Source organism: Cetorhinus maximus, chromosome 34, assembly GCF_964194155.1.
Source record: "Cetorhinus maximus chromosome 34, sCetMax3.hap1.1, whole genome shotgun sequence".
Taxonomy (NCBI): Eukaryota; Metazoa; Chordata; class Chondrichthyes; order Lamniformes; family Cetorhinidae; genus Cetorhinus; species Cetorhinus maximus.
Genome location: NC_135912.1, coordinates 9,059,080 through 9,086,970, shown reverse-complemented (window position 1 = coordinate 9,086,970; position 27,891 = coordinate 9,059,080). Strand labels below are relative to the sequence as shown.

The 27,891-nt window shown below is 48.0% G+C and overlaps 19 non-coding genes across 19 annotated transcripts; all 19 read right to left on the bottom strand.

The window, feature by feature from the left end:
• Nucleotides 1-1,289: 1,289 nt before the first annotated feature.
• On the bottom strand, nt 1,290-1,362 carry trnaq-cug (transfer RNA glutamine (anticodon CUG)). The gene has a single exon. It is a non-coding gene; the product is annotated as a tRNA-Gln (tRNA).
• A 965-nt stretch (nt 1,363-2,327) lies between these two features.
• Nucleotides 2,328-2,399, bottom strand: trnaq-uug (transfer RNA glutamine (anticodon UUG)). Its single transcript has one exon. It is a non-coding gene; the product is annotated as a tRNA-Gln (tRNA).
• A 1,730-nt stretch (nt 2,400-4,129) lies between these two features.
• Nucleotides 4,130-4,202, bottom strand: trnaq-cug (transfer RNA glutamine (anticodon CUG)). The gene has a single exon. It is a non-coding gene; the product is annotated as a tRNA-Gln (tRNA).
• Nucleotides 4,203-5,544: 1,342 nt separating this feature from the next.
• trnaq-cug (transfer RNA glutamine (anticodon CUG)) lies at nt 5,545-5,616 on the bottom strand. The gene has a single exon. It is a non-coding gene; the product is annotated as a tRNA-Gln (tRNA).
• Nucleotides 5,617-6,570: 954 nt separating this feature from the next.
• trnaq-uug (transfer RNA glutamine (anticodon UUG)) lies at nt 6,571-6,642 on the bottom strand. The gene has a single exon. It is a non-coding gene; the product is annotated as a tRNA-Gln (tRNA).
• A 1,730-nt stretch (nt 6,643-8,372) lies between these two features.
• Nucleotides 8,373-8,445, bottom strand: trnaq-cug (transfer RNA glutamine (anticodon CUG)). The gene has a single exon. It is a non-coding gene; the product is annotated as a tRNA-Gln (tRNA).
• Nucleotides 8,446-9,787: 1,342 nt separating this feature from the next.
• On the bottom strand, nt 9,788-9,859 carry trnaq-cug (transfer RNA glutamine (anticodon CUG)). Its single transcript has one exon. It is a non-coding gene; the product is annotated as a tRNA-Gln (tRNA).
• Nucleotides 9,860-10,813: 954 nt separating this feature from the next.
• On the bottom strand, nt 10,814-10,885 carry trnaq-uug (transfer RNA glutamine (anticodon UUG)). The gene has a single exon. It is a non-coding gene; the product is annotated as a tRNA-Gln (tRNA).
• A 1,730-nt stretch (nt 10,886-12,615) lies between these two features.
• trnaq-cug (transfer RNA glutamine (anticodon CUG)) lies at nt 12,616-12,688 on the bottom strand. The gene has a single exon. It is a non-coding gene; the product is annotated as a tRNA-Gln (tRNA).
• Nucleotides 12,689-14,030: 1,342 nt separating this feature from the next.
• trnaq-cug (transfer RNA glutamine (anticodon CUG)) lies at nt 14,031-14,102 on the bottom strand. The gene has a single exon. It is a non-coding gene; the product is annotated as a tRNA-Gln (tRNA).
• A 954-nt stretch (nt 14,103-15,056) lies between these two features.
• trnaq-uug (transfer RNA glutamine (anticodon UUG)) lies at nt 15,057-15,128 on the bottom strand. The gene has a single exon. It is a non-coding gene; the product is annotated as a tRNA-Gln (tRNA).
• Nucleotides 15,129-16,858: 1,730 nt separating this feature from the next.
• On the bottom strand, nt 16,859-16,930 carry trnaq-cug (transfer RNA glutamine (anticodon CUG)). The gene has a single exon. It is a non-coding gene; the product is annotated as a tRNA-Gln (tRNA).
• A 954-nt stretch (nt 16,931-17,884) lies between these two features.
• trnaq-uug (transfer RNA glutamine (anticodon UUG)) lies at nt 17,885-17,956 on the bottom strand. Its single transcript has one exon. It is a non-coding gene; the product is annotated as a tRNA-Gln (tRNA).
• A 1,730-nt stretch (nt 17,957-19,686) lies between these two features.
• Nucleotides 19,687-19,758, bottom strand: trnaq-cug (transfer RNA glutamine (anticodon CUG)). The gene has a single exon. It is a non-coding gene; the product is annotated as a tRNA-Gln (tRNA).
• Nucleotides 19,759-20,712: 954 nt separating this feature from the next.
• Nucleotides 20,713-20,784, bottom strand: trnaq-uug (transfer RNA glutamine (anticodon UUG)). The gene has a single exon. It is a non-coding gene; the product is annotated as a tRNA-Gln (tRNA).
• A 1,730-nt stretch (nt 20,785-22,514) lies between these two features.
• trnaq-cug (transfer RNA glutamine (anticodon CUG)) lies at nt 22,515-22,586 on the bottom strand. The gene has a single exon. It is a non-coding gene; the product is annotated as a tRNA-Gln (tRNA).
• Nucleotides 22,587-23,540: 954 nt separating this feature from the next.
• Nucleotides 23,541-23,612, bottom strand: trnaq-uug (transfer RNA glutamine (anticodon UUG)). The gene has a single exon. It is a non-coding gene; the product is annotated as a tRNA-Gln (tRNA).
• A 1,730-nt stretch (nt 23,613-25,342) lies between these two features.
• Nucleotides 25,343-25,414, bottom strand: trnaq-cug (transfer RNA glutamine (anticodon CUG)). Its single transcript has one exon. It is a non-coding gene; the product is annotated as a tRNA-Gln (tRNA).
• A 954-nt stretch (nt 25,415-26,368) lies between these two features.
• Nucleotides 26,369-26,440, bottom strand: trnaq-uug (transfer RNA glutamine (anticodon UUG)). The gene has a single exon. It is a non-coding gene; the product is annotated as a tRNA-Gln (tRNA).
• Nucleotides 26,441-27,891: the final 1,451 nt, after the last annotated feature.

The following is a 27,891-nucleotide window of genomic DNA, read 5'->3' as shown; positions in this document are numbered from 1 at the left end:
AGCATCAGTAACACCGACAACGACACGTCGTTACTTGATGCCATTGACAAGTTTGAGTTTGAGAAGAGTTTGCAAGACGCTTGACACCTAGGTTATATCAAACAATTTTGGCACAAGTCGCATGGGGAGATTTTAGGAGAACTCATCAGATGCTTCATCCAATCATGACCACTGAAAGTGCGCACTTGCTCCTGGTTCGGCAACGGATCTGCGTTGCCACGTCATCTGAAGGTGAACCATGAGACCCATGTTGCGAACTGCTTGCCAAAGTCTCAGGCAGCCTCCCAGCGAGAGGGATTTATGGCCAAGGAACATAGTTTGAGAGGTGGAGCTGCACTGCAAATTGCGATGTGTCGCTGAGCTACAAGAAAATTTGCAAATCTATCTGGCTAGCAAAATTGCAAGCGCTTGACAAATTCATGTCCACCATTCCACTTTGGCTTCATGTTTAGCAACACATTGCTTCAGCTCTCGCACTTGCTCTGCACCTAAGATTGTCTGCTCTGCAAATGAAAGAGCTGCAGTCAAGCATCACTCGTAACAATGCTGCTTCTCTTCCCTACTTCTCGCTAACATGACACTCTTGCCAAATGATCCGAAAATGAGCATTGCTCTGCAGTGGTGCACGAGGCTTGATCAGGAAAGACGGGATAAAATTGATGCTCTTCAAGGAGGTGATTCAAACGATATCTGCCTGCCCTTGAATGCTTTCGAGCTTGCCTGTTGAATTTCATATGCCGTGCAGCCAATGCCTCCAACTCAGGCATATGGCATCTGCCTGAGCCGCCTCTCGCTCAAGATTATGAAGAGCTGAAAGCCAGAAAAGGCACGGAGAACAGCAAAGACCTTCAGCTCTTCAGGATTCCACACACCTGCCTCAAATTTTAACAGCAGCCGGGGGAACTAGAAACTCGATTCCACCGAGATTTGAACTCGGATCGCTGGTTTCAAAGTCCCGAGTGCTCACCGTTACACCACGGAAGCAACATTGCTGTTGCGTTCAGGATCATGACATTTCTGCATTCACATTGGCGACAATGTTCCCAGCGGCCCGTCGAATGGTTCTCCTTGTGCGACGCAAAATGTTGCATCCTTTCAATGGGACAGATAAAGAGCAGGGCCAAGATCCAAAACAATGACGGTGCAGGAAGCTGGCTCAAGAAGCTCAGCCATGCGCATTACAACAGCAGGCGTGCTGGTTCTAACTTTGTCCTCTCGAATCGGACGCCACGGCAATTGTAAAGGAGACGCAATTTGACGAACCTGTCGGCGGGATTGTCAAAAGTACAAGGTTCCACCGAGATTTGAACTCGGATCGCTGGATTCAGAGTCCAGAGTGCTCACCATTACACCATGGAAGCCAGAGGATGCCTCTTCAGACTGAATCGTTGCTCAAAGAAGATTACTTCTTTCATTTAAAATGGCAGCATCAGTAACACCGACAACGACACGTCGTTACTTCATGCCATTGACAAGGGAAGAGTTTGCAAGACACTTGACACCTAGGTTATATCAAACAATTTTGGCACAAGTCGCATGTGGAGATTTTAGGTGAACTCATCAGAGGTATCATCCAATCATGACGATTGAAAGTGCGCCCTTGCTCCTGGTGCGGCAACGGATCTGTGTTGCCACGTCATCTGAAGGTGAACCATGAGACCCATGTTGCGAACTGCTTGCCAAAGTCTCAGGCAGCCTCCCAGCGAGAGGGATTTATGGCCAGTGAACATAGTTTGAGATGTGGAGCTGCACTTCAAATTGCGATGTGTCGCTGAGCTACAAGAAAATTTGCAAATCTATCTGGCTAGCAAAATTGCAAGCGCTTGACAATTTCATGTCCACCATTCCACTTTGGCTTCATGTTTAGCAACACATTGCTTCAGCTCTCGCACTTGCTCTGCACCTAAGATTGTCTGCTCTGCAAATGAAAGAGCTGCAGTCAAGCATCACTCGTAACAATGCTGCTTCTCTTCCCTACTTCTCGCTAACATGACACTCTTGCCAAATGATCCGAAAATGAGCATTGCTAAGCAGTGGTGCACGAGGCTTGATCAGGAAAGACGGGATAAAATTGATGCTCTTCAAGGAGGTAATTCAAACGATATCTGCCTGCCCTTGAATGCTTTCGAGCTTGCCTGTTGAATTTCAAATGCCGTGCAGCCAATGCCTCCAACTCAGGCATATGGCATCTGCCTGAGCCGCCTCTCGCTCAAGATTATGAAGAGCTGAAAGCCAGAAAAGGCACGGAGAACAGCAAAGACCTTCAGCTCTTCAGGATTCCACACACCTGCCTCAAATTTTAACAGCAGCTGGGCAAACGAGAAACTTGGTTCCACCGAGATTTGAACTCGGATCGCTGGATTCAAAGTCCAGAGTGCTGACCGTTACACCATGGAACCAACTGAGCTGCTGTCCTAAGGCTCATGTCTTTTCTGCATTCACATTGGCGCCAAAGTTCCCTGCGACCCGTCGAATGCTTCTCCTCTTGTGATGCAAACTGTTGCATCCTTTCAATGGGACAGATAAAGAGCAGGGCCAAGAGCCAAAACAACGACAGTGCAGGCTGCTGGCACAAGAGGCTCAGCCATTCGCATTCCAACGGCAGGCGAGCTGGTTCAAAATTCGTCCTCTCGAATCGGACGCCACGGCAATTGTAAAGGAGACGCAATTTGCCGATCCTGTCGGCGGGATTGTCAAAAGTACAATGTTCCACCGAGATTTGAACTCTGATCGCTGGATCTAGAGTCCAGAGCGTTCACCATTACGCCATGGAACCCAGAGGATGCCGCTCCCGGCTGAATCGTAGCTCAAATAAGATTACTTCTTTCATTTAATATGGCAGCATCAGTAACACCGACAACGACACGTCGTTACTTGATGCCATTGACAAGTTTGAGTTTGAGAAGAGTTTGCAAGACGCTTGACACCTAGGTTATATCAAACAATTTTGGCACAAGTCGCATGGGGAGATTTTAGGAGAACACATCAGAGGCTTCATCCAATCATGACCATTGAAAGTGCGCACTTGCTCCTGGTTCGGCAACGCATCTGCGTTGCCACGTCATCTGAAGGTGAACCATGAGACCCATGTTGCGAACTGCTTGCCAAAGTCTCAGGCAGCCTCCCAGCGAGAGGGATTTATGGCCAGTGAACATAGTTTGAGATGTGGAGCTGCACTTCAAATTGCGATGTGTCGCTGAGCTACAAGAAAATTTGCAAATCTATCTGGCTAGCAAAATTGCAAGCGCTTGACAATTTCATGTCCACCATTCCACTTTGGCTTCATGTTTAGCAACACATTGCTTCAGCTCTCGCACTTGCTCTGCACCTAAGATTGTCTGCTCTGCAAATGAAAGAGCTGCAGTCAAGCATCACTCGTAACAATGCTGCTTCTCTTCCCTACTTCTCGCTAACATGACACTCTTGCCAAATGATCCGAAAATGAGCATTGCTATGCAGTGGTGCACGAGGCTTGATCAGGAAAGACGGGATAAAATTGATGCTCTTCAAGGAGGTAATTCAAACGATATCTGCCTGCCCTTGAATGCTTTCGAGCTTGCCTGTTGAATTTCAAATGCCGTGCAGCCAATGCCTCCAACTCAGGCATATGGCATCTGCCTGAGCCGCCTCTCGCTCAAGATTATGAAGAGCTGAAAGCCAGAAAAGGCACGGAGAACAGCAAAGACCTTCAGCTCTTCAGGATTCCACACACCTGCCTCAAATTTTAACAGCAGCCGGGGGAACGAGAAACTCGATTCCACCGAGATTTGAACTCGGATCGCTGGTTTCAAAGTCCCGAGTGCTCACCGTTACACCACGGAAGCAACATTGCTGTTGCGTTCAGGATCATGACTTTTCTGCATTCACATTGGCGACAATGTTCCCAGCGGCCCGTCGAATGGTTCTCCTTGTGCGACGCAAAATGTTGCATCCTTTCAATGGGACAGATAAAGAGCAGGGCCAAGATCCAAAACAATGACGGTGCAGGAAGCTGGCTCAAGAAGCTCAGCCATGCGCATTACAACAGCAGGCGTGCTGGTTCTAACTTTGTCCTCTCGAATCGGACGCCACGGCAATTGTAAAGGAGACGCAATTTGACGAACCTGTCGGCGGGATTGTCAAAAGTACAAGGTTCCACCGAGATTTGAACTCGGATCGCTGGATTCAGAGTCCAGAGTGCTCACCATTACACCATGGAAGCCAGAGGATGCCTCTTCAGACTGAATCGTTGCTCAAAGAAGATTACTTCTTTCATTTAAAATGGCAGCATCAGTAACACCGACAACGACACGTCGTTACTTCATGCCATTGACAAGGGAAGAGTTTGCAAGACACTTGACACCTAGGTTATATCAAACAATTTTGGCACAAGTCGCATGTGGAGATTTTAGGTGAACTCATCAGAGGTATCATCCAATCATGACGATTGAAAGTGCACCCTTGCTCCTGGTGCGGCAACGGATCTGTGTTGCCACGTCATCTGAAGGTGAACCATGAGACCCATGTTGCGAACTGCTTGCCAAAGTCTCAGGCAGCCTCCCAGCGAGAGGGATTTATGGCCAGTGAACATAGTTTGAGATGTGGAGCTGCACTTCAAATTGCGATGTGTCGCTGAGCTACAAGAAAATTTGCAAATCTATCTGGCTAGCAAAATTGCAAGCGCTTGACAATTTCATGTCCACCATTCCACTTTGGCTTCATGTTTAGCAACACATTGCTTCAGCTCTCGCACTTGCTCTGCACCTAAGATTGTCTGCTCTGCAAATGAAAGAGCTGCAGTCAAGCATCACTCGTAACAATGCTGCTTCTCTTCCCTACTTCTCGCTAACATGACACTCTTGCCAAATGATCCGAAAATGAGCATTGCTAAGCAGTGGTGCACGAGGCTTGATCAGGAAAGACGGGATAAAATTGATGCTCTTCAAGGAGGTAATTCAAACGATATCTGCCTGCCCTTGAATGCTTTCGAGCTTGCCTGTTGAATTTCAAATGCCGTGCAGCCAATGCCTCCAACTCAGGCATATGGCATCTGCCTGAGCCGCCTCTCGCTCAAGATTATGAAGAGCTGAAAGCCAGAAAAGGCACGGAGAACAGCAAAGACCTTCAGCTCTTCAGGATTCCACACACCTGCCTCAAATTTTAACAGCAGCCGGGGGAACGAGAAACTCGATTCCACCGAGATTTGAACTCGGATCGCTGGTTTCAAAGTCCCGAGTGCTCACCGTTACACCACGGAAGCAACATTGCTGTTGCGTTCAGGATCATGACTTTTCTGCATTCACATTGGCGACAATGTTCCCAGCGGCCCGTCGAATGGTTCTCCTTGTGCGACGCAAAATGTTGCATCCTTTCAATGGGACAGATAAAGAGCAGGGCCAAGATCCAAAACAATGACGGTGCAGGAAACTGGCTCAAGAAGCTCAGCCATGCGCATTACAACAGCAGGCGTGCTGGTTCTAAATTTGTCCTCTCGAATCGGACGCCACGGCAATTGTAAAGGAGACGCAATTTGCCGAACCTGTCGGCGGGATTGTCAAAAGTACAAGGTTCCACCGAGATTTGAACTCGGATCGCTGGATTCAGAGTCCAGAGTGCTCACCATTACACCATGGAACCCAGAGGATGCCTCTTCAGCCTGAATCGTTGCTCAAAGAAGATTACTTCTTTCATTTAAAATGGCAGCATCAGTAACACCGACAACGACACGTCGTTACTTCATGCCATTGACAAGGGAAGAGTTTGCAAGACACTTGACACCTAGGTTATATCAAACAATTTTGGCACAAGTCGCATGTGGAGATTTTAGGTGAACTCATCAGAGGCTTCATCCAATCATGACGATTGAAAGTGCGCACTTGCTCCTGGTGCGGCAACGGATCTGAGTTGCCACGTCATCTCAAGGTGAACCATGAGATCCATGTTGCGAACTGCTTGCCAAAGTCTCAGGCAGCCTCCCAGCGAGAGGGATTTATGGCCTGTGAACATAGTTTGAGACGTCGAGCTGCACTGCAAATTGCGATGTGTCGCTGAGCTACAAGAATATTTGCAAATCTATCTGGCTAGCAAAATTGCAAGCGCTTGACAACTTCAAGTCCACCATTCCACTTTGGCTTCATGTTTGGCAACACATTGCTTCAGCTCTCGCACTTGCTCTGCACCTAAGATTGTCTGCTCTGCAAATGAAAGAGCTGCAGTCAAGCTGCCACTCGTAACAATGCTGCTTCTCTTCCCTACTTCTCGGTAATATGACACTCTTGCCAAATGATCCGAAAATGAGCATTGCTAAGCAGTGGTGCACGAGACTTGCTCAGGAAAGACGGGATAAAAGTGATGCTCTTCAAGGAGGTAATTCAAACGATATCTGCCTGCCCTTGAATGCTTTCGAGCTTGCCCTTTGTATTTCAAATTGCCTCCAGCTCAGGCATATGGCATCAGCCTGAGCTGCCTATTGCTCAAGAATATGAAGAGTTGAAAGCCAGAAAAAGCACAGTAATCAGCAAAGACCCTCAGCTCTTCAGGGTTCCACTCGCCTGCCTCAAATTTTAACAGCAGCTGGGCAAACGAGAAACTTGGTTCCACCGAGATTTGAACTCGGATCGCTGGATTCAAAGTCCAGAGTGCTGACCGTTACACCATGGAACCAACTGAGCTGCTGTCCTAAGGCTCATGTCTTTTCTGCATTCACATTGGCGCCAAAGTTCCCTGCGACCCGTCGAATGCTTCTCCTCTTGTGATGCAAACTGTTGCATCCTTTCAATGGGACAGATAAAGAGCAGGGCCAAGAGCCAAAACAACGACAGTGCAGGCTGCTGGCACAAGAGGCTCAGCCATTCGCATTCCAACGGCAGGCGAGCTGGTTCAAAATTCGTCCTCTCGAATCGGACGCCACGGCAATTGTAAAGGAGACGCAATTTGCCGATCCTGTCGGCGGGATTGTCAAAAGTACAATGTTCCACCGAGATTTGAACTCTGATCGCTGGATCTAGAGTCCAGAGCGTTCACCATTACGCCATGGAACCCAGAGGATGCCGCTCCCGGCTGAATCGTAGCTCAAATAAGATTACTTCTTTCATTTAATATGGCAGCATCAGTAACACCGACAACGACACGTCGTTACTTGATGCCATTGACAAGTTTGAGTTTGAGAAGAGTTTGCAAGACGCTTGACACCTAGGTTATATCAAACAATTTTGGCACAAGTCGCATGGGGAGATTTTAGGAGAACACATCAGAGGCTTCATCCAATCATGACCATTGAAAGTGCGCACTTGCTCCTGGTTCGGCAACGCATCTGCGTTGCCACGTCATCTGAAGGTGAACCATGAGACCCATGTTGCGAACTGCTTGCCAAAGTCTCAGGCAGCCTCCCAGCGAGAGGGATTTATGGCCAGTGAACATAGTTTGAGATGTGGAGCTGCACTTCAAATTGCGATGTGTCGCTGAGCTACAAGAAAATTTGCAAATCTATCTGGCTAGCAAAATTGCAAGCGCTTGACAATTTCATGTCCACCATTCCACTTTGGCTTCATGTTTAGCAACACATTGCTTCAGCTCTCGCACTTGCTCTGCACCTAAGATTGTCTGCTCTGCAAATGAAAGAGCTGCAGTCAAGCATCACTCGTAACAATGCTGCTTCTCTTCCCTACTTCTCGCTAACATGACACTCTTGCCAAATGATCCGAAAATGAGCATTGCTATGCAGTGGTGCACGAGGCTTGATCAGGAAAGACGGGATAAAATTGATGCTCTTCAAGGAGGTAATTCAAACGATATCTGCCTGCCCTTGAATGCTTTCGAGCTTGCCTGTTGAATTTCAAATGCCGTGCAGCCAATGCCTCCAACTCAGGCATATGGCATCTGCCTGAGCCGCCTCTCGCTCAAGATTATGAAGAGCTGAAAGCCAGAAAAGGCACGGAGAACAGCAAAGACCTTCAGCTCTTCAGGATTCCACACACCTGCCTCAAATTTTAACAGCAGCCGGGGGAACGAGAAACTCGATTCCACCGAGATTTGAACTCGGATCGCTGGTTTCAAAGTCCCGAGTGCTCACCGTTACACCACGGAAGCAACATTGCTGTTGCGTTCAGGATCATGACTTTTCTGCATTCACATTGGCGACAATGTTCCCAGCGGCCCGTCGAATGGTTCTCCTTGTGCGACGCAAAATGTTGCATCCTTTCAATGGGACAGATAAAGAGCAGGGCCAAGATCCAAAACAATGACGGTGCAGGAAGCTGGCTCAAGAAGCTCAGCCATGCGCATTACAACAGCAGGCGTGCTGGTTCTAACTTTGTCCTCTCGAATCGGACGCCACGGCAATTGTAAAGGAGACGCAATTTGCCGAACCTGTCGGCGGGATTGTCAAAAGTACAAGGTTCCACCGAGATTTGAACTCGGATCGCTGGATTCAGAGTCCAGAGTGCTCACCATTACACCATGGAAGCCAGAGGATGCCTCTTCAGACTGAATCGTTGCTCAAAGAAGATTACTTCTTTCATTTAAAATGGCAGCATCAGTAACACCGACAACGACACGTCGTTACTTCATGCCATTGACAAGGGAAGAGTTTGCAAGACACTTGACACCTAGGTTATATCAAACAATTTTGGCACAAGTCGCATGTGGAGATTTTAGGTGAACTCATCAGAGGTATCATCCAATCATGACGATTGAAAGTGCGCCCTTGCTCCTGGTGCGGCAACGGATCTGTGTTGCCACGTCATCTGAAGGTGAACCATGAGACCCATGTTGCGAACTGCTTGCCAAAGTCTCAGGCAGCCTCCCAGCGAGAGGGATTTATGGCCAGTGAACATAGTTTGAGATGTGGAGCTGCACTTCAAATTGCGATGTGTCGCTGAGCTACAAGAAAATTTGCAAATCTATCTGGCTAGCAAAATTGCAAGCGCTTGACAATTTCATGTCCACCATTCCACTTTGGCTTCATGTTTAGCAACACATTGCTTCAGCTCTCGCACTTGCTCTGCACCTAAGATTGTCTGCTCTGCAAATGAAAGAGCTGCAGTCAAGCATCACTCGTAACAATGCTGCTTCTCTTCCCTACTTCTCGCTAACATGACACTCTTGCCAAATGATCCGAAAATGAGCATTGCTAAGCAGTGGTGCACGAGGCTTGATCAGGAAAGACGGGATAAAATTGATGCTCTTCAAGGAGGTAATTCAAACGATATCTGCCTGCCCTTGAATGCTTTCGAGCTTGCCTGTTGAATTTCAAATGCCGTGCAGCCAATGCCTCCAACTCAGGCATATGGCATCTGCCTGAGCCGCCTCTCGCTCAAGATTATGAAGAGCTGAAAGCCAGAAAAGGCACGGAGAACAGCAAAGACCTTCAGCTCTTCAGGATTCCACACACCTGCCTCAAATTTTAACAGCAGCCGGGGGAACGAGAAACTCGATTCCACCGAGATTTGAACTCGGATCGCTGGTTTCAAAGTCCCGAGTGCTCACCGTTACACCACGGAAGCAACATTGCTGTTGCGTTCAGGATCATGACTTTTCTGCATTCACATTGGCGACAATGTTCCCAGCGGCCCGTCGAATGGTTCTCCTTGTGCGACGCAAAATGTTGCATCCTTTCAATGGGACAGATAAAGAGCAGGGCCAAGATCCAAAACAATGACGGTGCAGGAAACTGGCTCAAGAAGCTCAGCCATGCGCATTACAACAGCAGGCGTGCTGGTTCTAAATTTGTCCTCTCGAATCGGACGCCACGGCAATTGTAAAGGAGACGCAATTTGCCGAACCTGTCGGCGGGATTGTCAAAAGTACAAGGTTCCACCGAGATTTGAACTCGGATCGCTGGATTCAGAGTCCAGAGTGCTCACCATTACACCATGGAACCCAGAGGATGCCTCTTCAGCCTGAATCGTTGCTCAAAGAAGATTACTTCTTTCATTTAAAATGGCAGCATCAGTAACACCGACAACGACACGTCGTTACTTCATGCCATTGACAAGGGAAGAGTTTGCAAGACACTTGACACCTAGGTTATATCAAACAATTTTGGCACAAGTCGCATGTGGAGATTTTAGGTGAACTCATCAGAGGCTTCATCCAATCATGACGATTGAAAGTGCGCACTTGCTCCTGGTGCGGCAACGGATCTGAGTTGCCACGTCATCTCAAGGTGAACCATGAGATCCATGTTGCGAACTGCTTGCCAAAGTCTCAGGCAGCCTCCCAGCGAGAGGGATTTATGGCCTGTGAACATAGTTTGAGACGTCGAGCTGCACTGCAAATTGCGATGTGTCGCTGAGCTACAAGAATATTTGCAAATCTATCTGGCTAGCAAAATTGCAAGCGCTTGACAACTTCAAGTCCACCATTCCACTTTGGCTTCATGTTTGGCAACACATTGCTTCAGCTCTCGCACTTGCTCTGCACCTAAGATTGTCTGCTCTGCAAATGAAAGAGCTGCAGTCAAGCTGCCACTCGTAACAATGCTGCTTCTCTTCCCTACTTCTCGGTAATATGACACTCTTGCCAAATGATCCGAAAATGAGCATTGCTAAGCAGTGGTGCACGAGACTTGCTCAGGAAAGACGGGATAAAAGTGATGCTCTTCAAGGAGGTAATTCAAACGATATCTGCCTGCCCTTGAATGCTTTCGAGCTTGCCCTTTGTATTTCAAATTGCCTCCAGCTCAGGCATATGGCATCAGCCTGAGCTGCCTATTGCTCAAGAATATGAAGAGTTGAAAGCCAGAAAAAGCACAGTAATCAGCAAAGACCCTCAGCTCTTCAGGGTTCCACTCGCCTGCCTCAAATTTTAACAGCAGCTGGGCAAACGAGAAACTTGGTTCCACCGAGATTTGAACTCGGATCGCTGGATTCAAAGTCCAGAGTGCTGACCGTTACACCATGGAACCAACTGAGCTGCTGTCCTAAGGCTCATGTCTTTTCTGCATTCACATTGGCGCCAAAGTTCCCTGCGACCCGTCGAATGCTTCTCCTCTTGTGATGCAAACTGTTGCATCCTTTCAATGGGACAGATAAAGAGCAGGGCCAAGAGCCAAAACAACGACAGTGCAGGCTGCTGGCACAAGAGGCTCAGCCATTCGCATTCCAACGGCAGGCGAGCTGGTTCAAAATTCGTCCTCTCGAATCGGACGCCACGGCAATTGTAAAGGAGACGCAATTTGCCGATCCTGTCGGCGGGATTGTCAAAAGTACAATGTTCCACCGAGATTTGAACTCTGATCGCTGGATCTAGAGTCCAGAGCGTTCACCATTACGCCATGGAACCCAGAGGATGCCGCTCCCGGCTGAATCGTAGCTCAAATAAGATTACTTCTTTCATTTAATATGGCAGCATCAGTAACACCGACAACGACACGTCGTTACTTGATGCCATTGACAAGTTTGAGTTTGAGAAGAGTTTGCAAGACGCTTGACACCTAGGTTATATCAAACAATTTTGGCACAAGTCGCATGGGGAGATTTTAGGAGAACACATCAGAGGCTTCATCCAATCATGACCATTGAAAGTGCGCACTTGCTCCTGGTTCGGCAACGCATCTGCGTTGCCACGTCATCTGAAGGTGAACCATGAGACCCATGTTGCGAACTGCTTGCCAAAGTCTCAGGCAGCCTCCCAGCGAGAGGGATTTATGGCCAGTGAACATAGTTTGAGATGTGGAGCTGCACTTCAAATTGCGATGTGTCGCTGAGCTACAAGAAAATTTGCAAATCTATCTGGCTAGCAAAATTGCAAGCGCTTGACAATTTCATGTCCACCATTCCACTTTGGCTTCATGTTTAGCAACACATTGCTTCAGCTCTCGCACTTGCTCTGCACCTAAGATTGTCTGCTCTGCAAATGAAAGAGCTGCAGTCAAGCATCACTCGTAACAATGCTGCTTCTCTTCCCTACTTCTCGCTAACATGACACTCTTGCCAAATGATCCGAAAATGAGCATTGCTATGCAGTGGTGCACGAGGCTTGATCAGGAAAGACGGGATAAAATTGATGCTCTTCAAGGAGGTAATTCAAACGATATCTGCCTGCCCTTGAATGCTTTCGAGCTTGCCTGTTGAATTTCAAATGCCGTGCAGCCAATGCCTCCAACTCAGGCATATGGCATCTGCCTGAGCCGCCTCTCGCTCAAGATTATGAAGAGCTGAAAGCCAGAAAAGGCACGGAGAACAGCAAAGACCTTCAGCTCTTCAGGATTCCACACACCTGCCTCAAATTTTAACAGCAGCCGGGGGAACGAGAAACTCGATTCCACCGAGATTTGAACTCGGATCGCTGGTTTCAAAGTCCCGAGTGCTCACCGTTACACCACGGAAGCAACATTGCTGTTGCGTTCAGGATCATGACTTTTCTGCATTCACATTGGCGACAATGTTCCCAGCGGCCCGTCGAATGGTTCTCCTTGTGCGACGCAAAATGTTGCATCCTTTCAATGGGACAGATAAAGAGCAGGGCCAAGATCCAAAACAATGACGGTGCAGGAAGCTGGCTCAAGAAGCTCAGCCATGCGCATTACAACAGCAGGCGTGCTGGTTCTAACTTTGTCCTCTCGAATCGGACGCCACGGCAATTGTAAAGGAGACGCAATTTGCCGAACCTGTCGGCGGGATTGTCAAAAGTACAAGGTTCCACCGAGATTTGAACTCGGATCGCTGGATTCAGAGTCCAGAGTGCTCACCATTACACCATGGAAGCCAGAGGATGCCTCTTCAGACTGAATCGTTGCTCAAAGAAGATTACTTCTTTCATTTAAAATGGCAGCATCAGTAACACCGACAACGACACGTCGTTACTTCATGCCATTGACAAGGGAAGAGTTTGCAAGACACTTGACACCTAGGTTATATCAAACAATTTTGGCACAAGTCGCATGTGGAGATTTTAGGTGAACTCATCAGAGGTATCATCCAATCATGACGATTGAAAGTGCGCCCTTGCTCCTGGTGCGGCAACGGATCTGTGTTGCCACGTCATCTGAAGGTGAACCATGAGACCCATGTTGCGAACTGCTTGCCAAAGTCTCAGGCAGCCTCCCAGCGAGAGGGATTTATGGCCAGTGAACATAGTTTGAGATGTGGAGCTGCACTTCAAATTGCGATGTGTCGCTGAGCTACAAGAAAATTTGCAAATCTATCTGGCTAGCAAAATTGCAAGCGCTTGACAATTTCATGTCCACCATTCCACTTTGGCTTCATGTTTAGCAACACATTGCTTCAGCTCTCGCACTTGCTCTGCACCTAAGATTGTCTGCTCTGCAAATGAAAGAGCTGCAGTCAAGCATCACTCGTAACAATGCTGCTTCTCTTCCCTACTTCTCGCTAACATGACACTCTTGCCAAATGATCCGAAAATGAGCATTGCTAAGCAGTGGTGCACGAGGCTTGATCAGGAAAGACGGGATAAAATTGATGCTCTTCAAGGAGGTAATTCAAACGATATCTGCCTGCCCTTGAATGCTTTCGAGCTTGCCTGTTGAATTTCAAATGCCGTGCAGCCAATGCCTCCAACTCAGGCATATGGCATCTGCCTGAGCCGCCTCTCGCTCAAGATTATGAAGAGCTGAAAGCCAGAAAAGGCACGGAGAACAGCAAAGACCTTCAGCTCTTCAGGATTCCACACACCTGCCTCAAATTTTAACAGCAGCCGGGGGAACGAGAAACTCGATTCCACCGAGATTTGAACTCGGATCGCTGGTTTCAAAGTCCCGAGTGCTCACCGTTACACCACGGAAGCAACATTGCTGTTGCGTTCAGGATCATGACTTTTCTGCATTCACATTGGCGACAATGTTCCCAGCGGCCCGTCGAATGGTTCTCCTTGTGCGACGCAAAATGTTGCATCCTTTCAATGGGACAGATAAAGAGCAGGGCCAAGATCCAAAACAATGACGGTGCAGGAAACTGGCTCAAGAAGCTCAGCCATGCGCATTACAACAGCAGGCGTGCTGGTTCTAAATTTGTCCTCTCGAATCGGACGCCACGGCAATTGTAAAGGAGACGCAATTTGCCGAACCTGTCGGCGGGATTGTCAAAAGTACAAGGTTCCACCGAGATTTGAACTCGGATCGCTGGATTCAGAGTCCAGAGTGCTCACCATTACACCATGGAACCCAGAGGATGCCTCTTCAGCCTGAATCGTTGCTCAAAGAAGATTACTTCTTTCATTTAAAATGGCAGCATCAGTAACACCGACAACGACACGTCGTTACTTCATGCCATTGACAAGGGAAGAGTTTGCAAGACACTTGACACCTAGGTTATATCAAACAATTTTGGCACAAGTCGCATGTGGAGATTTTAGGTGAACTCATCAGAGGCTTCATCCAATCATGACGATTGAAAGTGCGCACTTGCTCCTGGTGCGGCAACGGATCTGAGTTGCCACGTCATCTCAAGGTGAACCATGAGATCCATGTTGCGAACTGCTTGCCAAAGTCTCAGGCAGCCTCCCAGCGAGAGGGATTTATGGCCTGTGAACATAGTTTGAGACGTCGAGCTGCACTGCAAATTGCGATGTGTCGCTGAGCTACAAGAATATTTGCAAATCTATCTGGCTAGCAAAATTGCAAGCGCTTGACAACTTCAAGTCCACCATTCCACTTTGGCTTCATGTTTGGCAACACATTGCTTCAGCTCTCGCACTTGCTCTGCACCTAAGATTGTCTGCTCTGCAAATGAAAGAGCTGCAGTCAAGCTGCCACTCGTAACAATGCTGCTTCTCTTCCCTACTTCTCGGTAATATGACACTCTTGCCAAATGATCCGAAAATGAGCATTGCTAAGCAGTGGTGCACGAGACTTGCTCAGGAAAGACGGGATAAAAGTGATGCTCTTCAAGGAGGTAATTCAAACGATATCTGCCTGCCCTTGAATGCTTTCGAGCTTGCCCTTTGTATTTCAAATTGCCTCCAGCTCAGGCATATGGCATCAGCCTGAGCTGCCTATTGCTCAAGAATATGAAGAGTTGAAAGCCAGAAAAAGCACAGTAATCAGCAAAGACCCTCAGCTCTTCAGGGTTCCACTCGCCTGCCTCAAATTTTAACAGCAGCTGGGCAAACGAGAAACTTGGTTCCACCGAGATTTGAACTCGGATCGCTGGATTCAAAGTCCAGAGTGCTGACCGTTACACCATGGAACCAACTGAGCTGCTGTCCTAAGGCTCATGTCTTTTCTGCATTCACATTGGCGCCAAAGTTCCCTGCGACCCGTCGAATGCTTCTCCTCTTGTGATGCAAACTGTTGCATCCTTTCAATGGGACAGATAAAGAGCAGGGCCAAGAGCCAAAACAACGACAGTGCAGGCTGCTGGCACAAGAGGCTCAGCCATTCGCATTCCAACGGCAGGCGAGCTGGTTCAAAATTCGTCCTCTCGAATCGGACGCCACGGCAATTGTAAAGGAGACGCAATTTGCCGATCCTGTCGGCGGGATTGTCAAAAGTACAATGTTCCACCGAGATTTGAACTCTGATCGCTGGATCTAGAGTCCAGAGCGTTCACCATTACGCCATGGAACCCAGAGGATGCCGCTCCCGGCTGAATCGTAGCTCAAATAAGATTACTTCTTTCATTTAATATGGCAGCATCAGTAACACCGACAACGACACGTCGTTACTTGATGCCATTGACAAGTTTGAGTTTGAGAAGAGTTTGCAAGACGCTTGACACCTAGGTTATATCAAACAATTTTGGCACAAGTCGCATGGGGAGATTTTAGGAGAACACATCAGAGGCTTCATCCAATCATGACCATTGAAAGTGCGCACTTGCTCCTGGTTCGGCAACGCATCTGCGTTGCCACGTCATCTGAAGGTGAACCATGAGACCCATGTTGCGAACTGCTTGCCAAAGTCTCAGGCAGCCTCCCAGCGAGAGGGATTTATGGCCAGTGAACATAGTTTGAGATGTGGAGCTGCACTTCAAATTGCGATGTGTCGCTGAGCTACAAGAAAATTTGCAAATCTATCTGGCTAGCAAAATTGCAAGCGCTTGACAATTTCATGTCCACCATTCCACTTTGGCTTCATGTTTAGCAACACATTGCTTCAGCTCTCGCACTTGCTCTGCACCTAAGATTGTCTGCTCTGCAAATGAAAGAGCTGCAGTCAAGCATCACTCGTAACAATGCTGCTTCTCTTCCCTACTTCTCGCTAACATGACACTCTTGCCAAATGATCCGAAAATGAGCATTGCTATGCAGTGGTGCACGAGGCTTGATCAGGAAAGACGGGATAAAATTGATGCTCTTCAAGGAGGTAATTCAAACGATATCTGCCTGCCCTTGAATGCTTTCGAGCTTGCCTGTTGAATTTCAAATGCCGTGCAGCCAATGCCTCCAACTCAGGCATATGGCATCTGCCTGAGCCGCCTGTCGCTCAAGATTATGAAGAGCTGAAAGCCAGAAAAGGCACGGAGAACAGCAAAGACCTTCAGCTCTTCAGGATTCCACACACCTGCCTCAAATTTTAACAGCAGCCGGGGGAACGAGAAACTCGATTCCACCGAGATTTGAACTCGGATCGCTGGTTTCAAAGTCCCGAGTGCTCACCGTTACACCACGGAAGCAACATTGCTGTTGCGTTCAGGATCATGACTTTTCTGCATTCACATTGGCGACAATGTTCCCAGCGGCCCGTCGAATGGTTCTCCTTGTGCGACGCAAAATGTTGCATCCTTTCAATGGGACAGATAAAGAGCAGGGCCAAGATCCAAAACAATGACGGTGCAGGAAACTGGCTCAAGAAGCTCAGCCATGCGCATTACAACAGCAGGCGTGCTGGTTCTAAATTTGTCCTCTCGAATCGGACGCCACGGCAATTGTAAAGGAGACGCAATTTGCCGAACCTGTCGGCGGGATTGTCAAAAGTACAAGGTTCCACCGAGATTTGAACTCGGATCGCTGGATTCAGAGTCCAGAGTGCTCACCATTACACCATGGAACCCAGAGGATGCCTCTTCAGCCTGAATCGTTGCTCAAAGAAGATTACTTCTTTCATTTAAAATGGCAGCATCAGTAACACCGACAACGACACGTCGTTACTTCATGCCATTGACAAGGGAAGAGTTTGCAAGACACTTGACACCTAGGTTATATCAAACAATTTTGGCACAAGTCGCATGTGGAGATTTTAGGTGAACTCATCAGAGGCTTCATCCAATCATGACGATTGAAAGTGCGCACTTGCTCCTGGTGCGGCAACGGATCTGAGTTGCCACGTCATCTCAAGGTGAACCATGAGATCCATGTTGCGAACTGCTTGCCAAAGTCTCAGGCAGCCTCCCAGCGAGAGGGATTTATGGCCTGTGAACATAGTTTGAGACGTCGAGCTGCACTGCAAATTGCGATGTGTCGCTGAGCTACAAGAATATTTGCAAATCTATCTGGCTAGCAAAATTGCAAGCGCTTGACAACTTCAAGTCCACCATTCCACTTTGGCTTCATGTTTGGCAACACATTGCTTCAGCTCTCGCACTTGCTCTGCACCTAAGATTGTCTGCTCTGCAAATGAAAGAGCTGCAGTCAAGCTGCCACTCGTAACAATGCTGCTTCTCTTCCCTACTTCTCGGTAATATGACACTCTTGCCAAATGATCCGAAAATGAGCATTGCTAAGCAGTGGTGCACGAGACTTGCTCAGGAAAGACGGGATAAAAGTGATGCTCTTCAAGGAGGTAATTCAAACGATATCTGCCTGCCCTTGAATGCTTTCGAGCTTGCCCTTTGTATTTCAAATTGCCTCCAGCTCAGGCATATGGCATCAGCCTGAGCTGCCTATTGCTCAAGAATATGAAGAGTTGAAAGCCAGAAAAAGCACAGTAATCAGCAAAGACCCTCAGCTCTTCAGGGTTCCACTCGCCTGCCTCAAATTTTAACAGCAGCTGGGCAAACGAGAAACTTGGTTCCACCGAGATTTGAACTCGGATCGCTGGATTCAAAGTCCAGAGTGCTGACCGTTACACCATGGAACCAACTGAGCTGCTGTCCTAAGGCTCATGTCTTTTCTGCATTCACATTGGCGCCAAAGTTCCCTGCGACCCGTCGAATGCTTCTCCTCTTGTGATGCAAACTGTTGCATCCTTTCAATGGGACAGATAAAGAGCAGGGCCAAGAGCCAAAACAACGACAGTGCAGGCTGCTGGCACAAGAGGCTCAGCCATTCGCATTCCAACGGCAGGCGAGCTGGTTCAAAATTCGTCCTCTCGAATCGGACGCCACGGCAATTGTAAAGGAGACGCAATTTGCCGATCCTGTCGGCGGGATTGTCAAAAGTACAATGTTCCACCGAGATTTGAACTCTGATCGCTGGATCTAGAGTCCAGAGCGTTCACCATTACGCCATGGAACCCAGAGGATGCCGCTCCCGGCTGAATCGTAGCTCAAATAAGATTACTTCTTTCATTTAATATGGCAGCATCAGTAACACCGACAACGACACGTCGTTACTTGATGCCATTGACAAGTTTGAGTTTGAGAAGAGTTTGCAAGACGCTTGACACCTAGGTTATATCAAACAATTTTGGCACAAGTCGCATGGGGAGATTTTAGGAGAACACATCAGAGGCTTCATCCAATCATGACCATTGAAAGTGCGCACTTGCTCCTGGTTCGGCAACGCATCTGCGTTGCCACGTCATCTGAAGGTGAACCATGAGACCCATGTTGCGAACTGCTTGCCAAAGTCTCAGGCAGCCTCCCAGCGAGAGGGATTTATGGCCAGTGAACATAGTTTGAGATGTGGAGCTGCACTTCAAATTGCGATGTGTCGCTGAGCTACAAGAAAATTTGCAAATCTATCTGGCTAGCAAAATTGCAAGCGCTTGACAATTTCATGTCCACCATTCCACTTTGGCTTCATGTTTAGCAACACATTGCTTCAGCTCTCGCACTTGCTCTGCACCTAAGATTGTCTGCTCTGCAAATGAAAGAGCTGCAGTCAAGCATCACTCGTAACAATGCTGCTTCTCTTCCCTACTTCTCGCTAACATGACACTCTTGCCAAATGATCCGAAAATGAGCATTGCTATGCAGTGGTGCACGAGGCTTGATCAGGAAAGACGGGATAAAATTGATGCTCTTCAAGGAGGTAATTCAAACGATATCTGCCTGCCCTTGAATGCTTTCGAGCTTGCCTGTTGAATTTCAAATGCCGTGCAGCCAATGCCTCCAACTCAGGCATATGGCATCTGCCTGAGCCGCCTCTCGCTCAAGATTATGAAGAGCTGAAAGCCAGAAAAGGCACGGAGAACAGCAAAGACCTTCAGCTCTTCAGGATTCCACACACCTGCCTCAAATTTTAACAGCAGCCGGGGGAACGAGAAACTCGATTCCACCGAGATTTGAACTCGGATCGCTGGTTTCAAAGTCCCGAGTGCTCACCGTTACACCACGGAAGCAACATTGCTGTTGCGTTCAGGATCATGACTTTTCTGCATTCACATTGGCGACAATGTTCCCAGCGGCCCGTCGAATGGTTCTCCTTGTGCGACGCAAAATGTTGCATCCTTTCAATGGGACAGATAAAGAGCAGGGCCAAGATCCAAAACAATGACGGTGCAGGAAGCTGGCTCAAGAAGCTCAGCCATGCGCATTACAACAGCAGGCGTGCTGGTTCTAAATTTGTCCTCTCGAATCGGACGCCACGGCAATTGTAAAGGAGACGCAATTTGCCGAACCTGTAGGCGGGATTGTCAAAAGTACAAGGTTCCACCGAGATTTGAACTCGGATCGCTGGATTCAGAGTCCAGAGTGCTCACCATTACACCATGGAACCCAGAGGATGCCTCTTCAGCCTGAATCGTTGCTCAAAGAAGATTACTTCTTTCATTTAAAATGGCAGCATCAGTAACACTGACAACGACACGTCGTTACTTCATGCCATTGACAAGGGAAGAGTTTGCAAGACACTTGACACCTAGGTTATATCAAACAATTTTGGCACAAGTCGCATGTGGAGATTTTAGGTGAACTCATCAGAGGCTTCATCCAATCATGACGATTGAAAGTGCGCACTTGCTCCTGGTGCGGCAACGGATCTGAGTTGCCACGTCATCTCAAGGTGAACCATGAGATCCATGTTGCGAACTGCTTGCCAAAGTCTCAGGCAGCCTCCCAGCGAGAGGGATTTATGGCCTGTGAACATAGTTTGAGACGTCGAGCTGCACTGCAAATTGCGATGTGTCGCTGAGCTACAAGAATATTTGCAAATCTATCTGGCTAGCAAAATTGCAAGCGCTTGACAACTTCAAGTCCACCATTCCACTTTGGCTTCATGTTTGGCAACACATTGCTTCAGCTCTCGCACTTGCTCTGCACCTAAGATTGTCTGCTCTGCAAATGAAAGAGCTGCAGTCAAGCTGCCACTCGTAACAATGCTGCTTCTCTTCCCTACTTCTCGGTAATATGACACTCTTGCCAAATGATCCGAAAATGAGCATTGCTAAGCAGTGGTGCACGAGACTTGCTCAGGAAAGACGGGATAAAAGTGATGCTCTTCAAGGAGGTAATTCAAACGATATCTGCCTGCCCTTGAATGCTTTCGAGCTTGCCCTTTGTATTTCAAATTGCCTCCAGCTCAGGCATATGGCATCAGCCTGAGCTGCCTATTGCTCAAGAATATGAAGAGTTGAAAGCCAGAAAAAGCACAGTAATCAGCAAAGACCCTCAGCTCTTCAGGGTTCCACTCGCCTGCCTCAAATTTTAACAGCAGCTGGGCAAACGAGAAACTTGGTTCCACCGAGATTTGAACTCGGATCGCTGGATTCAAAGTCCAGAGTGCTGACCGTTACACCATGGAACCAACTGAGCTGCTGTCCTAAGGCTCATGTCTTTTCTGCATTCACATTGGCGCCAAAGTTCCCTGCGACCCGTCGAATGCTTCTCCTCTTGTGATGCAAACTGTTGCATCCTTTCAATGGGACAGATAAAGAGCAGGGCCAAGAGCCAAAACAACGACAGTGCAGGCTGCTGGCACAAGAGGCTCAGCCATTCGCATTCCAACGGCAGGCGAGCTGGTTCAAAATTCGTCCTCTCGAATCGGACGCCACGGCAATTGTAAAGGAGACGCAATTTGCCGATCCTGTCGGCGGGATTGTCAAAAGTACAATGTTCCACCGAGATTTGAACTCTGATCGCTGGATCTAGAGTCCAGAGCGTTCACCATTACGCCATGGAACCCAGAGGATGCCGCTCCCGGCTGAATCGTAGCTCAAATAAGATTACTTCTTTCATTTAATATGGCAGCATCAGTAACACCGACAACGACACGTCGTTACTTGATGCCATTGACAAGTTTGAGTTTGAGAAGAGTTTGCAAGACGCTTGACACCTAGGTTATATCAAACAATTTTGGCACAAGTCGCATGGGGAGATTTTAGGAGAACACATCAGAGGCTTCATCCAATCATGACCATTGAAAGTGCGCACTTGCTCCTGGTTCGGCAACGCATCTACGTTGCCACGTCATCTGAAGGTGAACCATGAGACCCATGTTGCGAACTGCTTGCCAAAGTCTCAGGCAGCCTCCCAGCGAGAGGGATTTATGACCAGTGAACATAGTTTGAGATGTGGAGCTGCACTTCAAATTGCGATGTGTCGCTGAGCTACAAGAAAATTTGCAAATCTATCTGGCTAGCAAAATTGCAAGCGCTTGACAATTTCATGTCCACCATTCCACTTTGGCTTCATGTTTAGCAACACATTGCTTCAGCTCTCGCACTTGCTCTGCACCAAAGATTGTCTGCTCTGCAAATGAAAGAGCTGCAGTCAAGCATCACTCGTAACAATGCTGCATCTCTTCCCTACTTCTCGCTAACATGACACTCTTGCCAAATGATCCGAAAATGAGCATTGCTATGCAGTGGTGCACGAGGCTTGATCAGGAAAGACGGGATAAAATTGATGCTCTTCAAGGAGGTAATTCAAACGATATCTGCCTGCCCTTGAATGCTTTCGAGCTTGCCTGTTGAATTTCAAATGCCGTGCAGCCAATGCCTCCAACTCAGGCATATGGCATCTGCCTGAGCCGCCTCTCGCTCAAGATTATGAAGAGCTGAAAGCCAGAAAAGGCACGGAGAACAGCAAAGACCTTCAGCTCTTCAGGATTCCACACACCTGCCTCAAATTTTAACAGCAGCCGGGGGAACGAGAAACTCGATTCCACCGAGATTTGAACTCGGATCGCTGGTTTCAAAGTCCCGAGTGCTCACCGTTACACCACGGAAGCAACATTGCTGTTGCGTTCAGGATCATGACTTTTCTGCATTCACATTGGCGACAATGTTCCCAGCGGCCCGTCGAATGGTTCTCCTTGTGCGACGCAAAATGTTGCATCCTTTCAATGGGACAGATAAAGAGCAGGGCCAAGATCCAAAACAATGACGGTGCAGGAAGCTGGCTCAAGAAGCTCAGCCATGCGCATTACAACAGCAGGCGTGCTGGTTCTAAATTTGTCCTCTCGAATCGGACGCCACGGCAATTGTAAAGGAGACGCAATTTGCCGAACCTGTCGGCGGGATTGTCAAAAGTACAAGGTTCCACCGAGATTTGAACTCGGATCGCTGGATTCAGAGTCCAGAGTGCTCACCATTACACCATGGAACCCAGAGGATGCCTCTTCAGCCTGAATCGTTGCTCAAAGAAGATTACTTCTTTCTTTTAAAATGGCAGCATCAGTAACACCGACAACGACACGTCGTTACTTCATGCCATTGACAAGGGAAGAGTTTGCAAGACACTTGACACCTAGGTTATATCAAACAATTTTGGCACAAGTCGCATGTGGAGATTTTAGGTGAACTCATCAGAGGCTTCATCCAATCATGACGATTGAAAGTGCGCACTTGCTCCTGGTGCGGCAACGGATCTGAGTTGCCACGTCATCTCAAGGTGAACCATGAGATCCATGTTGCGAACTGCTTGCCAAAGTCTCAGGCAGCCTCCCAGCGAGAGGGATTTATGGCCTGTGAACATAGTTTGAGACGTCGAGCTGCACTGCAAATTGCGATGTGTCGCTGAGCTACAAGAATATTTGCAAATCTATCTGGCTAGCAAAATTGCAAGCGCTTGACAACTTCAAGTCCACCATTCCACTTTGGCTTCATGTTTGGCAACACATTGCTTCAGCTCTCGCACTTGCTCTGCACCTAAGATTGTCTGCTCTGCAAATGAAAGAGCTGCAGTCAAGCTGCCACTCGTAACAATGCTGCTTCTCTTCCCTACTTCTCGGTAATATGACACTCTTGCCAAATGATCCGAAAATGAGCATTGCTAAGCAGTGGTGCACGAGACTTGCTCAGGAAAGACGGGATAAAAGTGATGCTCTTCAAGGAGGTAATTCAAACGATATCTGCCTGCCCTTGAATGCTTTCGAGCTTGCCCTTTGTATTTCAAATTGCCTCCAACTCAGGCATATGGCATCAGCCTGAGCTGCCTATTGCTCAAGAATATGAAGAGTTGAAAGCCAGAAAAAGCACAGTAATCAGCAAAGACCCTCAGCTCTTCAGGGTTCCACTCGCCTGCCTCAAATTTTAACAGCAGCTGGTCAAACGAGAAACTTGGTTCCACCGAGATTTGAACTCGGATCGCTGGATTCAAAGTCCAGAGTGCTGACCGTTACACCATGGAACCAACTGAGCTGCTGTCCTAAGGCTCATGTCTTTTCTGCATTCACATTGGCGCCAAAGTTCCCTGCGACCCGTCGAATGCTTCTCCTCTTGTGATGCAAACTGTTGCATCCTTTCAATGGGACAGATAAAGAGCAGGGCCAAGAGCCAAAACAACGACAGTGCAGGCTGCTGGCACAAGAGGCTCAGCCATTCGCATTCCAACGGCAGGCGAGCTGGTTCAAAATTCGTCCTCTCGAATCGGACGCCACGGCAATTGTAAAGGAGACGCAATTTGCCGATCCTGTCGGCGGGATTGTCAAAAGTACAATGTTCCACCGAGATTTGAACTCTGATCGCTGGATCTAGAGTCCAGAGCGTTCACCATTACGCCATGGAACCCAGAGGATGCCGCTCCCGGCTGAATCGTAGCTCAAATAAGATTACTTCTTTCATTTAATATGGCAGCATCAGTAACACCGACAACGACACGTCGTTACTTGATGCCATTGACAAGTTTGAGTTTGAGAAGAGTTTGCAAGACGCTTGACACCTAGGTTATATCAAACAATTTTGGCACAAGTCGCATGGGGAGATTTTAGGAGAACACATCAGAGGCTTCATCCAATCATGACCATTGAAAGTGCGCACTTGCTCCTGGTTCGGCAACGCATCTGCGTTGCCACGTCATCTCAAGGTGAACCATGAGACCCATGTTGCGAACTGCTTGCCAAAGTCTCAGGCAGCCTCCCAGCGAGATGGATTTATGACCAGTGAACATAGTTTGAGATGTGGAGCTGCACTTCAAATTGCGATGTGTCGCTGAGCTACAAGAAAATTTGCAAATCTATCTGGCTAGCAAAATTGCAAGCGCTTGACAATTTCATGTCCACCATTCCACTTTGGCTTCATGTTTAGCAACACATTGCTTCAGCTCTCGCACTTGCTCTGCACCTAAGATTGTCTGCTCTGCAAATGAAAGAGCTGCAGTCAAGCATCACTCGTAACAATGCTGCTTCTCTTCCCTACTTCTCGCTAACATGACACTCTTGCCAAATGATCCGAAAATGAGCATTGCTATGCAGTGGTGCACGAGGCTTGATCAGGAAAGACGGGATAAAATTGATGCTCTTCAAGGAGGTAATTCAAACGATATCTGCCTGCCCTTGAATGCTTTCGAGCTTGCCTGTTGAATTTCAAATGCCGTGCAGCCAATGCCTCCAACTCAGGCATATGGCATCTGCCTGAGCCGCCTCTCGCTCAAGATTATGAAGAGCTGAAAGCCAGAAAAGGCACGGAGAACAGCAAAGACCTTCAGCTCTTCAGGATTCCACACACCTGCCTCAAATTTTAACAGCAGCCGGGGGAACGAGAAACTCGATTCCACCGAGATTTGAACTCGGATCGCTGGTTTCAAAGTCCCGAGTGCTCACCGTTACACCACGGAAGCAACATTGCTGTTGCGTTCAGGATCATGACTTTTCTGCATTCACATTGGCGACAATGTTCCCAGCGGCCCGTCGAATGGTTCTCCTTGTGCGACGCAAAATGTTGCATCCTTTCAATGGGACAGATAAAGAGCAGGGCCAAGATCCAAAACAATGACGGTGCAGGAAACTGGCTCAAGAAGCTCAGCCATGCGCATTACAACAGCAGGCGTGCTGGTTCTAAATTTGTCCTCTCGAATCGGACGCCACGGCAATTGTAAAGGAGACGCAATTTGCCGAACCTGTCGGCGGGATTGTCAAAAGTACAAGGTTCCACCGAGATTTGAACTCGGATCGCTGGATTCAGAGTCCAGAGTGCTCACCATTACACCATGGAACCCAGAGGATGCCTCTTCAGCCTGAATCGTTGCTCAAAGAAGATTACTTCTTTCATTTAAAATGGCAGCATCAGTAACACCGACAACGACACGTCGTTACTTCATGCCATTGACAAGGGAAGAGTTTGCAAGACACTTGACACCTAGGTTATATCAAACAATTTTGGCACAAGTCGCATGTGGAGATTTTAGGTGAACTCATCAGAGGCTTCATCCAATCATGACGATTGAAAGTGCGCACTTGCTCCTGGTGCGGCAACGGATCTGAGTTGCCACGTCATCTCAAGGTGAACCATGAGATCCATGTTGCGAACTGCTTGCCAAAGTCTCAGGCAGCCTCCCAGCGAGAGGGATTTATGGCCTGTGAACATAGTTTGAGACGTCGAGCTGCACTGCAAATTGCGATGTGTCGCTGAGCTACAAGAATATTTGCAAATCTATCTGGCTAGCAAAATTGCAAGCGCTTGACAACTTCAAGTCCACCATTCCACTTTGGCTTCATGTTTGGCAACACATTGCTTCAGCTCTCGCACTTGCTCTGCACCTAAGATTGTCTGCTCTGCAAATGAAAGAGCTGCAGTCAAGCTGCCACTCGTAACAATGCTGCTTCTCTTCCCTACTTCTAGGTAATATGACACTCTTGCCAAATGATCCGAAAATGAGCATTGCTAAGCAGTGGTGCACGAGACTTGCTCAGGAAAGACGGGATAAAAGTGATGCTCTTCAAGGAGGTAATTCAAACGATATCTGCCTGCCCTTGAATGCTTTCGAGCTTGCCCTTTGTATTTCAAATTGCCTCCAGCTCAGGCATATGGCATCAGCCTGAGCTGCCTATTGCTCAAGAATATGAAGAGTTGAAAGCCAGAAAAAGCACAGTAATCAGCAAAGACCCTCAGCTCTTCAGGGTTCCACTCGCCTGCCTCAAATTTTAACAGCAGCTGGGCAAACGAGAAACTTGGTTCCACCGAGATTTGAACTCGGATCGCTGGATTCAAAGTCCAGAGTGCTGACCGTTACACCATGGAACCAACTGAGCTGCTGTCCTAAGGCTCATGTCTTTTCTGCATTCACATTGGCGCCAAAGTTCCCTGCGACCCGTCGAATGCTTCTCCTCTTGTGATGCAAACTGTTGCATCCTTTCAATGGGACAGATAAAGAGCAGGGCCAAGAGCCAAAACAACGACAGTGCAGGCTGCTGGCACAAGAGGCTCAGCCATTCGCATTCCAACGGCAGGCGAGCTGGTTCAAAATTCGTCCTCTCGAATCGGACGCCACGGCAATTGTAAAGGAGACGCAATTTGCCGATCCTGTCGGCGGGATTGTCAAAAGTACAATGTTCCACCGAGATTTGAACTCTGATCGCTGGATCTAGAGTCCAGAGCGTTCACCATTACGCCATGGAACCCAGAGGATGCCGCTCCCGGCTGAATCGTAGCTCAAATAAGATTACTTCTTTCATTTAATATGGCAGCATCAGTAACACCGACAACGACACGTCGTTACTTGATGCCATTGACAAGTTTGAGTTTGAGAAGAGTTTGCAAGACGCTTGACACCTAGGTTATATCAAACAATTTTGGCACAAGTCGCATGGGGAGATTTTAGGAGAACACATCAGAGGCTTCATCCAATCATGACCATTGAAAGTGCGCACTTGCTCCTGGTTCGGCAACGCATCTGCGTTGCCACGTCATCTGAAGGTGAACCATGAGACCCATGTTGCGAACTGCTTGCCAAAGTCTCAGGCAGCCTCCCAGCGAGAGGGATTTATGGCCAGTGAACATAGTTTGAGATGTGGAGCTGCACTTCAAATTGCGATGTGTCGCTGAGCTACAAGAAAATTTGCAAATCTATCTGGCTAGCAAAATTGCAAGCGCTTGACAATTTCATGTCCACCATTCCACTTTGGCTTCATGTTTAGCAACACATTGCTTCAGCTCTCGCACTTGCTCTGCACCTAAGATTGTCTGCTCTGCAAATGAAAGAGCTGCAGTCAAGCATCACTCGTAACAATGCTGCTTCTCTTCCCTACTTCTCGCTAACATGACACTCTTGCCAAATGATCCGAAAATGAGCATTGCTATGCAGTGGTGCACGAGGCTTGATCAGGAAAGACGGGATAAAATTGATGCTCTTCAAGGAGGTAATTCAAACGATATCTGCCTGCCCTTGAATGCTTTCGAGCTTGCCTGTTGAATTTCAAATGCCGTGCAGCCAATGCCTCCAACTCAGGCATATGGCATCTGCCTGAGCCGCCTCTCGCTCAAGATTATGAAGAGCTGAAAGCCAGAAAAGGCACGGAGAACAGCAAAGACCTTCAGCTCTTCAGGATTCCACACACCTGCCTCAAATTTTAACAGCAGCCGGGGGAACGAGAAACTCGATTCCACCGAGATTTGAACTCGGATCGCTGGTTTCAAAGTCCCGAGTGCTCACCGTTACACCACGGAAGCAACATTGCTGTTGCGTTCAGGATCAT